Here is a 10,815-nt window from a genome sequence, read left to right on the forward strand (position 1 = left end):
CTTTCACCTGAAGTAGAGAAAGATATGGATTAATTCAGAGAAAACTTTACATTTACATGATGCTTGAGAAGAATGAGAAGTTAAGCTATAATGAGGTTCACTAATGCTTTGTAATATTGACCTCAAAATGGTGGTGAGGTAAGGAATAGGCAGGGCCCGTCGCCCTGCTGAAATTTTAATTGACCTGAAGCAGTCCATCCCAGCAGAAAGACAAATTTACCTATAGGATACCAACTCTGTCATTAAACTGAAAATCGCATAGTTTCTTTCTGGGCCTTAAAGGTATATGATTTCAAAGGGTTTATTCCACCTCGCTTCACAGGTCTCATCACTCCTCTCGGGGCTTAAACTGAACTGAGACAAAGAGCAATATAGCACAATGCAGACATTTTGGCCCATGATGTAGCACCGAACTTTTAACCTGCTCCAAGATCAATTGATTCCTACTCTCTCAAATAGCTGTCCATTTTTCTTTCATCCATGTGTCTATCTAAAGGCCTCTTAAATCTCACTGATGCATCTACCCTTATCTCTACCCAGGCTGTGCATTCCATACAGCCACCATTTTCTTTTTTTAAAAAAATACTACTTCTGACAAACCCCTATACTTTTCTCTAATCACCTTAACATTATGCCCCCTCATACTAGTCATTTCTACCCTGGGAAAATGTTGTTGGCTCTCCATTCTTCCTAAGCCTCTTACCAGCTTATACGCCTCTATCAAATCACCTCTCCCCACCTCCCCACCCCCAACTTTGCTCTAAAGAGGAAGGTCCCAGCTCGCTCACCATTCAGGTTGAGTTCACAGGTTACTGATACTATGGAAGATGATGTATTATTGACCATTGATTAGTAACTGAATGTATGGCAGTGCAGGGAAGGTAACGTGTTAGCATAGCTACTGAAAACATCTGATTTTCATGGCATTTCAACCTGGTCTATGTATGCCTACAATATGAGAAACAAAGTGAAGTATACTCAAGGACCTTGGCTTTTTGCTTCTATTTTAACCAGAGAATTGTTTTCAAAGTTAAATTAGCAGTGGCCCACCCACCCTGCCATCCATTGGTCAAGCCACTTTATGAAAGGCTGCAACTAAGGCATAACTAGTTCCAAAGGCAAGGCTAATTCCACTCAGATATTCAGTAGTAAGCAATTGTGACAAGACAGCGAAGCCATCGCAAGCCCACATCTATTGAAGGAAAATGGCACCAGCATCACCGATGGCAGGAAATTACGCTTCATGAAGAGCAGTGAACCTTGGACTCCAGGAGCCCAGAGAAAGCACAGATAACTGATAGCAGAACAGGGCAGATAGTTAGCATGATCCACAATGTGTATGAGTAAAACCTTGGATGCCAGGAGCCCTGAAAAGACGCCAGTGACTGATAGCAGAACGATGTGTACAAGTAAAACTATTTGCACTGGGATGCAACTTGTGTCACTTTAGAATTATGGAATCCTAGAGTAATGCGATCTAAACAGGCCCTTCGGCCCAACTGGTCCATACCAACCACAGCATCCTCCCTGCTAGTCCCAGTTGTCTAGTTTGGCCCACAACTCTTCAAGCCTCTCCCTTCCATGTACCTGACCAAATGCCTGTTAAATGTTGCAGTTGAACCCACTTCAACCACTTCCACTGGTAGCTTCTTCCAGGTATTCACAATCCTCTGTGTACTGAAGTTAACCCATTGGTCTCTTTTCAATTTTCGGGTACTCACTGTCCTCTGTGTGCAGAAGTTATCACCAAGGTCTGTTTTCAATTTTTCCCCTCTTCTCTTCTATCTGTGACCTCTCATGTTGGACTCTCCAACTTTCCAATAATGATAATCCACCTTATCAATACCCCTTATGATTTTAAACTTCTGAGGTCACCTCTCATTCTCCAAGGAATAAAGGTCCAGCATGGCCAGCCTCTCTGTAACTCACGCCCTCTAGTCCAAAAAACATCCTCGTAAATCCCGTCTGCACCCTCTCCAACTTGGCGGCGTCTTTCCTATAACAGGGTAACCAAAATTGAAGATAATATTTCAAAAGTGGTCTCAACAAAAACTTATGTAACTGCAAATAATGCCCCGCCCTTAAACTCTACACCATAACTGATGAAGGCTAGCATGCTAAACGCTTTTTTCACCATCTTGCTTTTCAGTGAACTATGCATTTGTTCGTGCCTTGCCATTCACTGTACAAATCCTACTCCATTTGAATGTCTGTCATCCCACATATCACCATATAACAATTACAGCACGGAAACAGCCATCTCAGCCCTTCTACTCCGTGTCGAATGCTTGCTCTCACCTAGTCCCACGGGCCCGCACTCAGCCCACAACCCTCCATTCCTTTCCTGCCCATATACCTATCCAATTTTACTTTAAATGATAACGTTGTACCTGTCTCTACCACTTCTACTGGAACCTTGTTCCACACAGCTACAACTCTCCGAGTAAAGAAGTTCCCCCTCCTGCTACCATTAAGCTTTTACCCCCTAACTCTAAACTCATGTCCTTTACCTTGAATTTCCCATACTCTCAATGGAAAAAGCCTATCCACGTCAACCCTATCTATCCCCCTCGTAATTTTAAATACCTCAATTAAGTCCCCACTCAAGCTTCTAAGCTCCAAAGAATAAAAATCTAACTTGTTCAACTTTTCTCTGTAACTTAGGAGCTGAAACCCAGGGAACATTCTAATAAATCTCATCTGTACCCTCTCTATTTTGTTGACAACTTCCCTAAAATTCGGTGACCAGAAAAGTACACGGTCTTCCAAATTTGGCCTCAACAATATCTTGTACAATTTAAACATTACATCCCAATTCCTATACTCAATGCTCTGATTTATAAAGGCCAGCAAACCAAAAGCTTTGTTCACCACCATATCCACGAGATTCCACCGTCAGAGAACTATGCGCCATTATTCCTAGATCACACTGTTCTACTGCATTCTTCAATGCCCTACCATTTACCATGTATGTTCTATTTTGATTAGTCCTACCAAAAAGTAGCACCTCACACTTATCAGCATTAAACTCCATCTGCCATCGTTCAGCCCACTCTTCTAACTGGCCTAAATCTCTCTGTAAGCTTTGAAAATCTACTTCATTACTTCATTATCCACAACACCACCTACCTTCGTATCATCTGCATGCTTACTAATCCAATTTACCACCCCATCATCCAGATCATTGATGCATATGACAAGCAATATTGGACCAAGTACAGATCCCTGAGGCACACCACTAGTCACCGGCCTCCACCCTGACAGTTATCCACCACTACACTCTGGCATTTCCCATCTAGCCACTGTTGAATCCATTTTACTATTCAATATTAATACCTGACGATTGAACCTTCCTAACTAACCTTCCGTGTGGAACCTTGTCAAAGGCCTCACTGAAGTCCATATAGACAACATCCACTGCTTTACCCTCGTCAACATTCCCTTTAACCTCTTCAAAAAATTGAATGTTCTGTCAAACATGAGCTTCCAGGCACAAGTCCATGTTGACTGCTCCTAATCAGACCCTGTCTATCCACATAATTATATATACCATATCTAAGATTACTTTCCATTAATTTACCCACCACTGACGTTACAATTACAGGCCTATAATTTCTAGGTTTACTCTTAGAACCTTTTTTCAACAATGGAACCACATGAGATATACGCCAATCCTCCGGCACCACCACCTATTCTAATGATATTTGAAATATTTCTGTCAGAGCCCCTGCTATTTCTACACTAACTTCCCTTAAGGTCCTAACGAATATCCTGTCAGTTCCCGGAGACTTATCTACTTGTATAACCCTTAATAGAGCCAGTACTTCCTCTTCTTTAAACAGCTCAGGTATTTGTAAAGTAAAGGTGATAGCGGAGTAACACACCGACGGGAGTAACGTGAATAGACCCGTTAGTCAGGAAAGTCATCTGATTGATAAGGTTATTTATTTCCAATAAGTCAACACGAATCTGATGGTGAAATATGTTGTACTCTTTTGGACGTGGTTATGTCCAGTTTGTAATCTCCACATAGTTGTTGTCCTTCATTGTAATGGCCCAATTGTGGACAAATATTTAAGATTGCAGTGTGGAGTTAAATCTGGCGAAAGGGAATGTCCTGTGTTCAAAAGAAAAGATTATTCCAAAATCATAACTTTTCACCAGAGTTCACATGTCCCATCCTGCTACTGTGTCTTTCCTATAAGCCCACAGCGATTTCTGCCCTCAGCTGTCACTGAAGTTTATAGTCTGACAGTAAATTGGTCCCAAAGTAAAAAATTATTTCATGCGATGACATCACACGGTCTGAACCAGGATGCAGGTCGCGGTTGCTCCCTGGAGCAGATCGATTTGTCGTGAGATACTGTATGTAATCATTGTCACCGTCTACTGAGGTACAATACTAAGACTGGATCGAACAGCACATCAGAACCATTGGCTCGAAGGAGTTTTTGTGTCGTTTAGTTCCTGCGCTGTGGAGCAGGGTCTGGAGTTACGGGCTGATGAGTGTGAGTGCAGGCTTATGTGTGTGTTGTCAACTGAACATTACTCTGATTGTGTTCACTTACTGTTTGGTCCCACGGAATTCCGGTGCTCGGATTCGCTGCTAACAGAATCAGGAGCTCAGCACAGAGTAAACACAGAGATTGTACTGGGTGGGCGACGTTATGATGAGCTAATACGTCCATTTGTGACGGCAGGTTTTCTAGTGTTTCTTCTTATGGTCCGGGCCCCCCATTCCGGGTCTTGATCTGGACCGCGGACTCCGGACTCCGGGTCTTGTAGCCGTCCTTCCTTTCACCCTTTGAGTCAATAAGTCACACCTGTGGATCATTGTGGCTTGTTTGGACTCAAGGAGGCGCACCTGATGCCGATCGGCTGGTTGGTGGATATAAGGGGCTGTGAGACTGAGTCTAGTTGGGGTGGGATACAGAGAGAGATGATGAGAATTAATCTAAGGGAATTGGGGGTGCAGGAATTCACATTAAAGTGTTGCTGGGCATGGGTGAGAGAACATAGGTCAGGGTAATTTTAGCTTAAGGGGTACAGGGTTTTTTTTATAGGATATGATGGATAAACAGAAATAGGGTACTAGGATGGGGAGGATAAAGTGTAGGTTAGGGTATGTGTATGTGTGCGATTGGGTGAAGGGATTTAGAATGGGAGCCCATCGCATACTCTGGAACAGAAGGAGGCGGCAATGCACCATTAAGTTGGGTGCCAACCGGCGTAAAAGAAGACAGAGAGAGAGAGCGAGAGGGAGAGTTTAGATGGGGGTCGTCCTGCTCTGAACCTGTTTTGTCCTGCTTCCCTGGTAGGCGCTGGTCCCGCGGTTCCGTCCGGTTTGCCCAGCTGGCGCTGTCGCGCTGTCCGACTGTCCATCCCGTATTGACTTCCTCGTCCTGTGTTGCGCTGGTCGCCCTGTTTTCCCTGTGCAGACCCGTGCGTCATGTTTGTCCTGCTGGTGCTGTTCAGCCGATCTTCGTTCCTGTTCGCCCTGTCTTGGAGTACCCACCGCTAATCAACTAGTTCTGTGAGTCAGTCTCGGAGTCATCCTGGACTTAGTCCCCTTCCTATCCCTTGCTTCCGTCGGGTAGGTCAGGCCAGATTGCCGTTACCTGGCGGAGGGCTCTGCCCCTTTTCCTACCCCTCCCACCCCTCGTCGGGGTCAGACCGGATTGCCGTTACCTGGCGGAGGGCTCTGCCCCTTTTCCTACCCCTCCCACCCCTCGTCGGGGTCAGGCCGGATTGCCGTTACCTGGCGGAGGGCTCTGCCCCTTTTCCTACCCCTCCCACCCCTCGTCGGGGTCAGGCCGGATTGCCGTTACCTGGCGGAGGACTCTGCCTGTTTCCTACCCCTCGCTCCCGACGGGTGGTACCCCGCACCTGCCCAGTTTTACCGCGTCTTGCCCAGGCCTCTGTGTTCACGCCTGGGAGGCGGAAGGGCCAAGGAGTCATGCGGCCCGTCCGAAGGTCTCTGCCCCTTTCCTACCCCTCGCCTCCGTCAGGTAAGTCAGGCCAGATTGCCGTTACCTGGCGGAGGACCCTGCCTTGCTATGAACTCCAAGACCCTGCTTTGCCTGAACTATCTCTGAACCCCAGGAGCACCTTTGAATGCCACGTTCCTCCCGCCATGGTCACTCCACCTTGTTCTATCCTTTAGTTGTCCCTGTCCTGCCCCTAGTACTTCAGTGCCTGCGTCCTGCATTTGGGTCCATTCCATGTCCCCTTATGACATTTCTACCATTTCAATACTGATTTTAACATTGTGTGGTTTTGCGGATCCCTCTGATTTTTTTTTGCAGGAGTGAGTGTGCTATTTTAGCAAAGACAACAAGTATGTGTCAGTGATATTGAAAATTAAACTTTATGAGTTAAATCTCATTGTTGATAACAAATGTCGATGTGCACTGTGTTATGCTCCTCCGGTACCTAATAATACGGCCACTGATTGTATATCCATGGTCTTCTACTGCCGTTGCCCATTCAGTCCAATGTTCGACATGTTTCGCGTCCAGTGATACCTCTCTGCACAGTGCAGTAGTTCGTGATTATTTGAGTTACTGTCGTCTTCCTGGCAGATTGAATCAGTCCGCCTTTACCCACCGATCTCTCTCATTACCAAGACGATTTTTATCTCTCAGAATTGCCGCTATCTGATTTTAATCACAGCATAATTCTCCATAAACTGAGACTGTTAAACTTGACAATCCCAGGAGTTCAGCAGTTCCTGCGATATTCAAACTGCACCCTCTGGCACCGACAAACATTCCACTCTCAAAATCACTGAGATCACATTTCATCTCCATGGTGATGTTTGTTTGGAGTCAGAACGTACCCTGTGCTAAGGAACAGGTCACGGAGTGACCCGCTGGTAACGCTGTGGGTTTAGTTAATAATTACCACCAGGAGCTGACTGAGCACTAACCAGCGTGTGTTCATTACTTACAGAACCCGTAACACAGCCTTACTGGGACAGGGTGGTAACAGAACCTGGAGCCGCGGTACACGGTAAGAAGCTCTATATACTGAAATATAAACATCACAAAGGCAGTCAGACACTTTTATGAACACGAATGGAATTGATAACGTTGATCGACATTAGAACTGTAGCGAATCGCTTTTAAGTGAATTAATAATTCCCTTCATCGAATTGAACGCATCGACTTCCTGTGCAGGTCCCGCGGGGAACCGGGGCAGCTGATAGTGCTATTGGAATCGCCGCACTTTCAACCCAGCTCCGAATCATCAGCAAAGGCTCGGGAGGTGCGAGCTTCCCGCATCTCGGAACTGTCCCCGGGCTACTGCTTGCAGTAACAGGAAGCCGATCCGCCCACACTCGGGGCTTTACCGATCCCCGACCGAGGGAACTGAGGATTCGCTTTGTTTATTCCTTCACTGGCGGGATTGATACTATCTGTCCATCCTAGACGGCATTTCGGTTGGTGGTCAGAAGTATGGAACCACCCACATTGGAGATTACAGCCGGGGCGGGGGGTGGTCGTGGGGGAAGGCGGTGTAAGGAGTTGATTGTTCCATTATATAGTTGGTTGGTGGGACCTGTTGTGGATCACCGTCTGCAGTGTTGTTTCCTTTCTGTCAGATAAGAGTGGGTAGGTGGGAAACCAGAGGAAGGTTTACCAGACAGATATCTGCCCCTGCAAGTTTTTCTATGAGGAATCTGTTGTGATCTTGACAACAGGGGAGACCTGCTTATATACAGTACAGTTTTTTTTAAATAACAATGCACTGGATTGTATCCGCGGATATTTAATTTAATTGGCATCCCGTATTCACTGTGCCCAACGCAGATCTGACTGTGATCTCGGCTCATCACTCCTGCATCTCACCTGTAAAATCTCACTCATTTATGTATCACTACACTGCAGGATTGCAATATTAACTGAAAGACTCTCCTTCTGCTGAATATTGAGGACGATCATTCCCATGACACACGAGACCCAGAGAGGGAGAGAGAAAAACATCTCGGCTCTCTTCAGCTGGCGGTGCTTGGTTTCAGACCCTCACACAACAGGAACTATCAAACTGTCAACTGTCAAACTCCGCGGCATACTTTATGTCTCATCGAAGTTCCCCCTCATTTTACCAAATTTCCACGGATACAATCAAGTGCACTGTTATAAAAAAAATGTATACAAGCAGGTATACATTCCATCACCAACTACTGCTCTATACATGCTGGAATCTTTCCCGCCATACCCTGGGCTCGTAGCTTGTAACTCTTACCTCACCAGGTACTGCATTCAACTAAACCTCTGGTAGTTCTAACTAACAAAAACAAAAAAAACGATTCCTGGAAAACTCACAATGATGTCAAATGTTACAAGGAAACTTTACTGATGTACTGTACATCATTGAGGTGGGTACACACGGGCTGGAGAGAGGTTGCACAAGATGTGAGTGAATGAGGAGATGGAACCATGTGGGTGAGGGATCAAGGACAGTCACTGGTGGTCATTCAGCAATACACGGGCACTGAACAAAACGTTATAAAAAGATTCTAAAATGACAAGCCTAGATCAAACAACAATAACTTTGGCTTAGGCACATTGCCCCACCCCAAACCTTATCAAAGCGCCACAGAAAGTATCCCATCCGGATACATAACGCCTTCATAAGGCTACCGCTCTACCCTTGACTGCAAGGAACTGCAGAAAACTGTGGGCACAGCTGAGGACATGACAGAAACCAGACTCCCCTCCCTGGACTGTGACTGCACTTCCCATTGCATCAGTAAAGCAGGCAGCATCAAAGATCCTCATAACCCTCGCTATTCTCTCTTCTCAGCCGGGTCGGAGATTTAGAATAACATTGAAAACACAGAGCACCAGGCTCCAGGAAACCTTCCAGGCTGCTGTTGTAAGCACATTGAATGTTCCCCACGTGATAAGTTGGACTCTTGATCTCCCAGTCTAACTCGATATACACTGCACTCTATCTGTAACCATAAGGATTTGTAACAATATGTTATCACCTCAATGTGCTGTTGTAATGTGCTGTACAAGTTTGAGAAACCCAGATCACAGGAAAAGGCTTATTTCTTGCATTTATTGGGGTTATAAAACCGGAATTATTGGCTGCGCTTCAGCAAGTCGGAACAGTGGCATGGATTCAACAAAGATAAACACAACGATGGCCACCCAAAACGAGAGGCCGTGAGAGATCTGGATCTCACTGCCTTGTCTGAATGGGCGAAAGATGGATCTACTCAGACAGATGGAGCAGTGTTCCGAAGGGGCGATTACTCGGTTTAACTTCTATGTCTGGAAGAACACAACAGGTGGAAGGGCCGCTTCCCGCGCCCTGGAATGATGTAAAACAATGTAGACACTGGCTATCGATCCAGGTGAAGTTTGGACCCGATGTGGGGCCGGGTGATGAAGGTAAAGCTCCCGGGATAAACCTCAATGAATGAGTACAGCCTCGATATCACCACCCTATCACGGTCCTAGGACCAGGGCAAGAGGGGCCGAGCGGTGGATCATCTCAGTCGGTACGTTGTGACCGACCCCGGCAGGTTCTGTCCAGCAAGCGCAGGGAGGCCACCAGATCGGGGAAGTTAACCTGGTGCATTACCTTACATCAGACGTCCACACTCGGGACTCACCGATGAGAACTTGTTTTCACGCCCGGACGGTGAACCCTCCCCCGGATTCCTGACTCTGGGGGTGATGGTCGTCTCCCAATCCGGATCCTACAGACGATCCGCCGCCGCCGCCGACCCGCTTCAACACAGAACTGAAGGAAGGCAGGACTGTAATTCATGTCATCAGAGCTGGGGGCGGAGCCTCGGAAACAAGGCAGATCTGCGGTAAAATGGGAGCGGGGAAAAGGTTCACGTGACTTACACATGCATGTACGTCCATGAAATGTTGCAAGGTTTTGAAATTTCCGCCATCAGCTGAGATTCAATCAATAAAGCTTTCTTAAAAATATGCGAATATATCACAGATCTTGTAGCTATGTTTAGATTGTGACGAGATCCGAAAGATTATTGTAAAGTGGACTGTTCCTTTAAAAGAGAGAGGGGGGAGCGAACAGCTTGTGTGCTAAATCAGCAGCAGGGAGACAGAAAGTCTGTGAGTTGCCTTGGAAACTGAAAGGTGGAACTATGTGATGGACAGCTCGTGTTCAGCACTTGGAGATATATACAAGGTCGTTGACTTTTTAATCAGACACACACCAGAGACACACAAGACACACCACAGCAGACACACACCAGAGACACACAAGACACACCACAGGAGACACACGACCCCTGAGGCAAGGAGGACGCTGGTGAGCTTTGTGTGCCCACGACAAGGGTGGGGTTTTTGCTCGCAGTGTGGACAGAGGGGTGACGGGTCGGGAGCTATCAGTGTGTTTAACCCTGGTCTGGGGTTGATAAACTCACCACAGAAGACGGCAACCCTTTCTTGCGGTCACAGTCGGTGACTGTAAGCTTCGGGAGCAGGAGGAGGACGTGAGGATCGACATCGGCATTGGAAGACAAACCAACACCCTAACTCTCTCTCTCCAACTCTACTCAAACCAAATTCCTGAAATGAACTGATTACTTACCATCCCACCGTGAGACTGTATCACCCAATCACCTGAGCTGGGGAAGCTTATTTACTCACCTGTATATGTGCATAAGCTCTGCTAACATGTTTAATTTATCTCGTTTTATATTCCTTTATTCACGTACTTACTAATAAAATAGAGTTTATAACGGCAGACTCAGACTCCGTGTAGGCCCATTTCTGCTGGCTCTTTAACCCGTTACGGGGTACGTAACAGGCGTCCAAACCCAAA

General features: G+C 46.3%; 1 long non-coding RNA gene across 1 annotated transcript in view; it reads left to right on the forward strand.

The window, feature by feature from the left end:
- The first annotated feature begins 6,948 nt into the window (after positions 1-6,948).
- LOC140724362 (uncharacterized) overlaps positions 6,949-10,815 on the forward strand; it is a 9,389-nt gene continuing 5,522 nt past the window's right edge. The window contains exon 1 of the long non-coding RNA XR_012098111.1: positions 6,949-7,011. This is a non-coding gene — a long non-coding RNA (uncharacterized lncRNA). The remainder of the gene's footprint in view (positions 7,012-10,815) is intronic.

Source organism: Hemitrygon akajei, unplaced genomic scaffold (genome assembly GCF_048418815.1).
Source record: "Hemitrygon akajei unplaced genomic scaffold, sHemAka1.3 Scf000197, whole genome shotgun sequence".
Taxonomy (NCBI): domain Eukaryota; kingdom Metazoa; phylum Chordata; class Chondrichthyes; order Myliobatiformes; family Dasyatidae; genus Hemitrygon; species Hemitrygon akajei.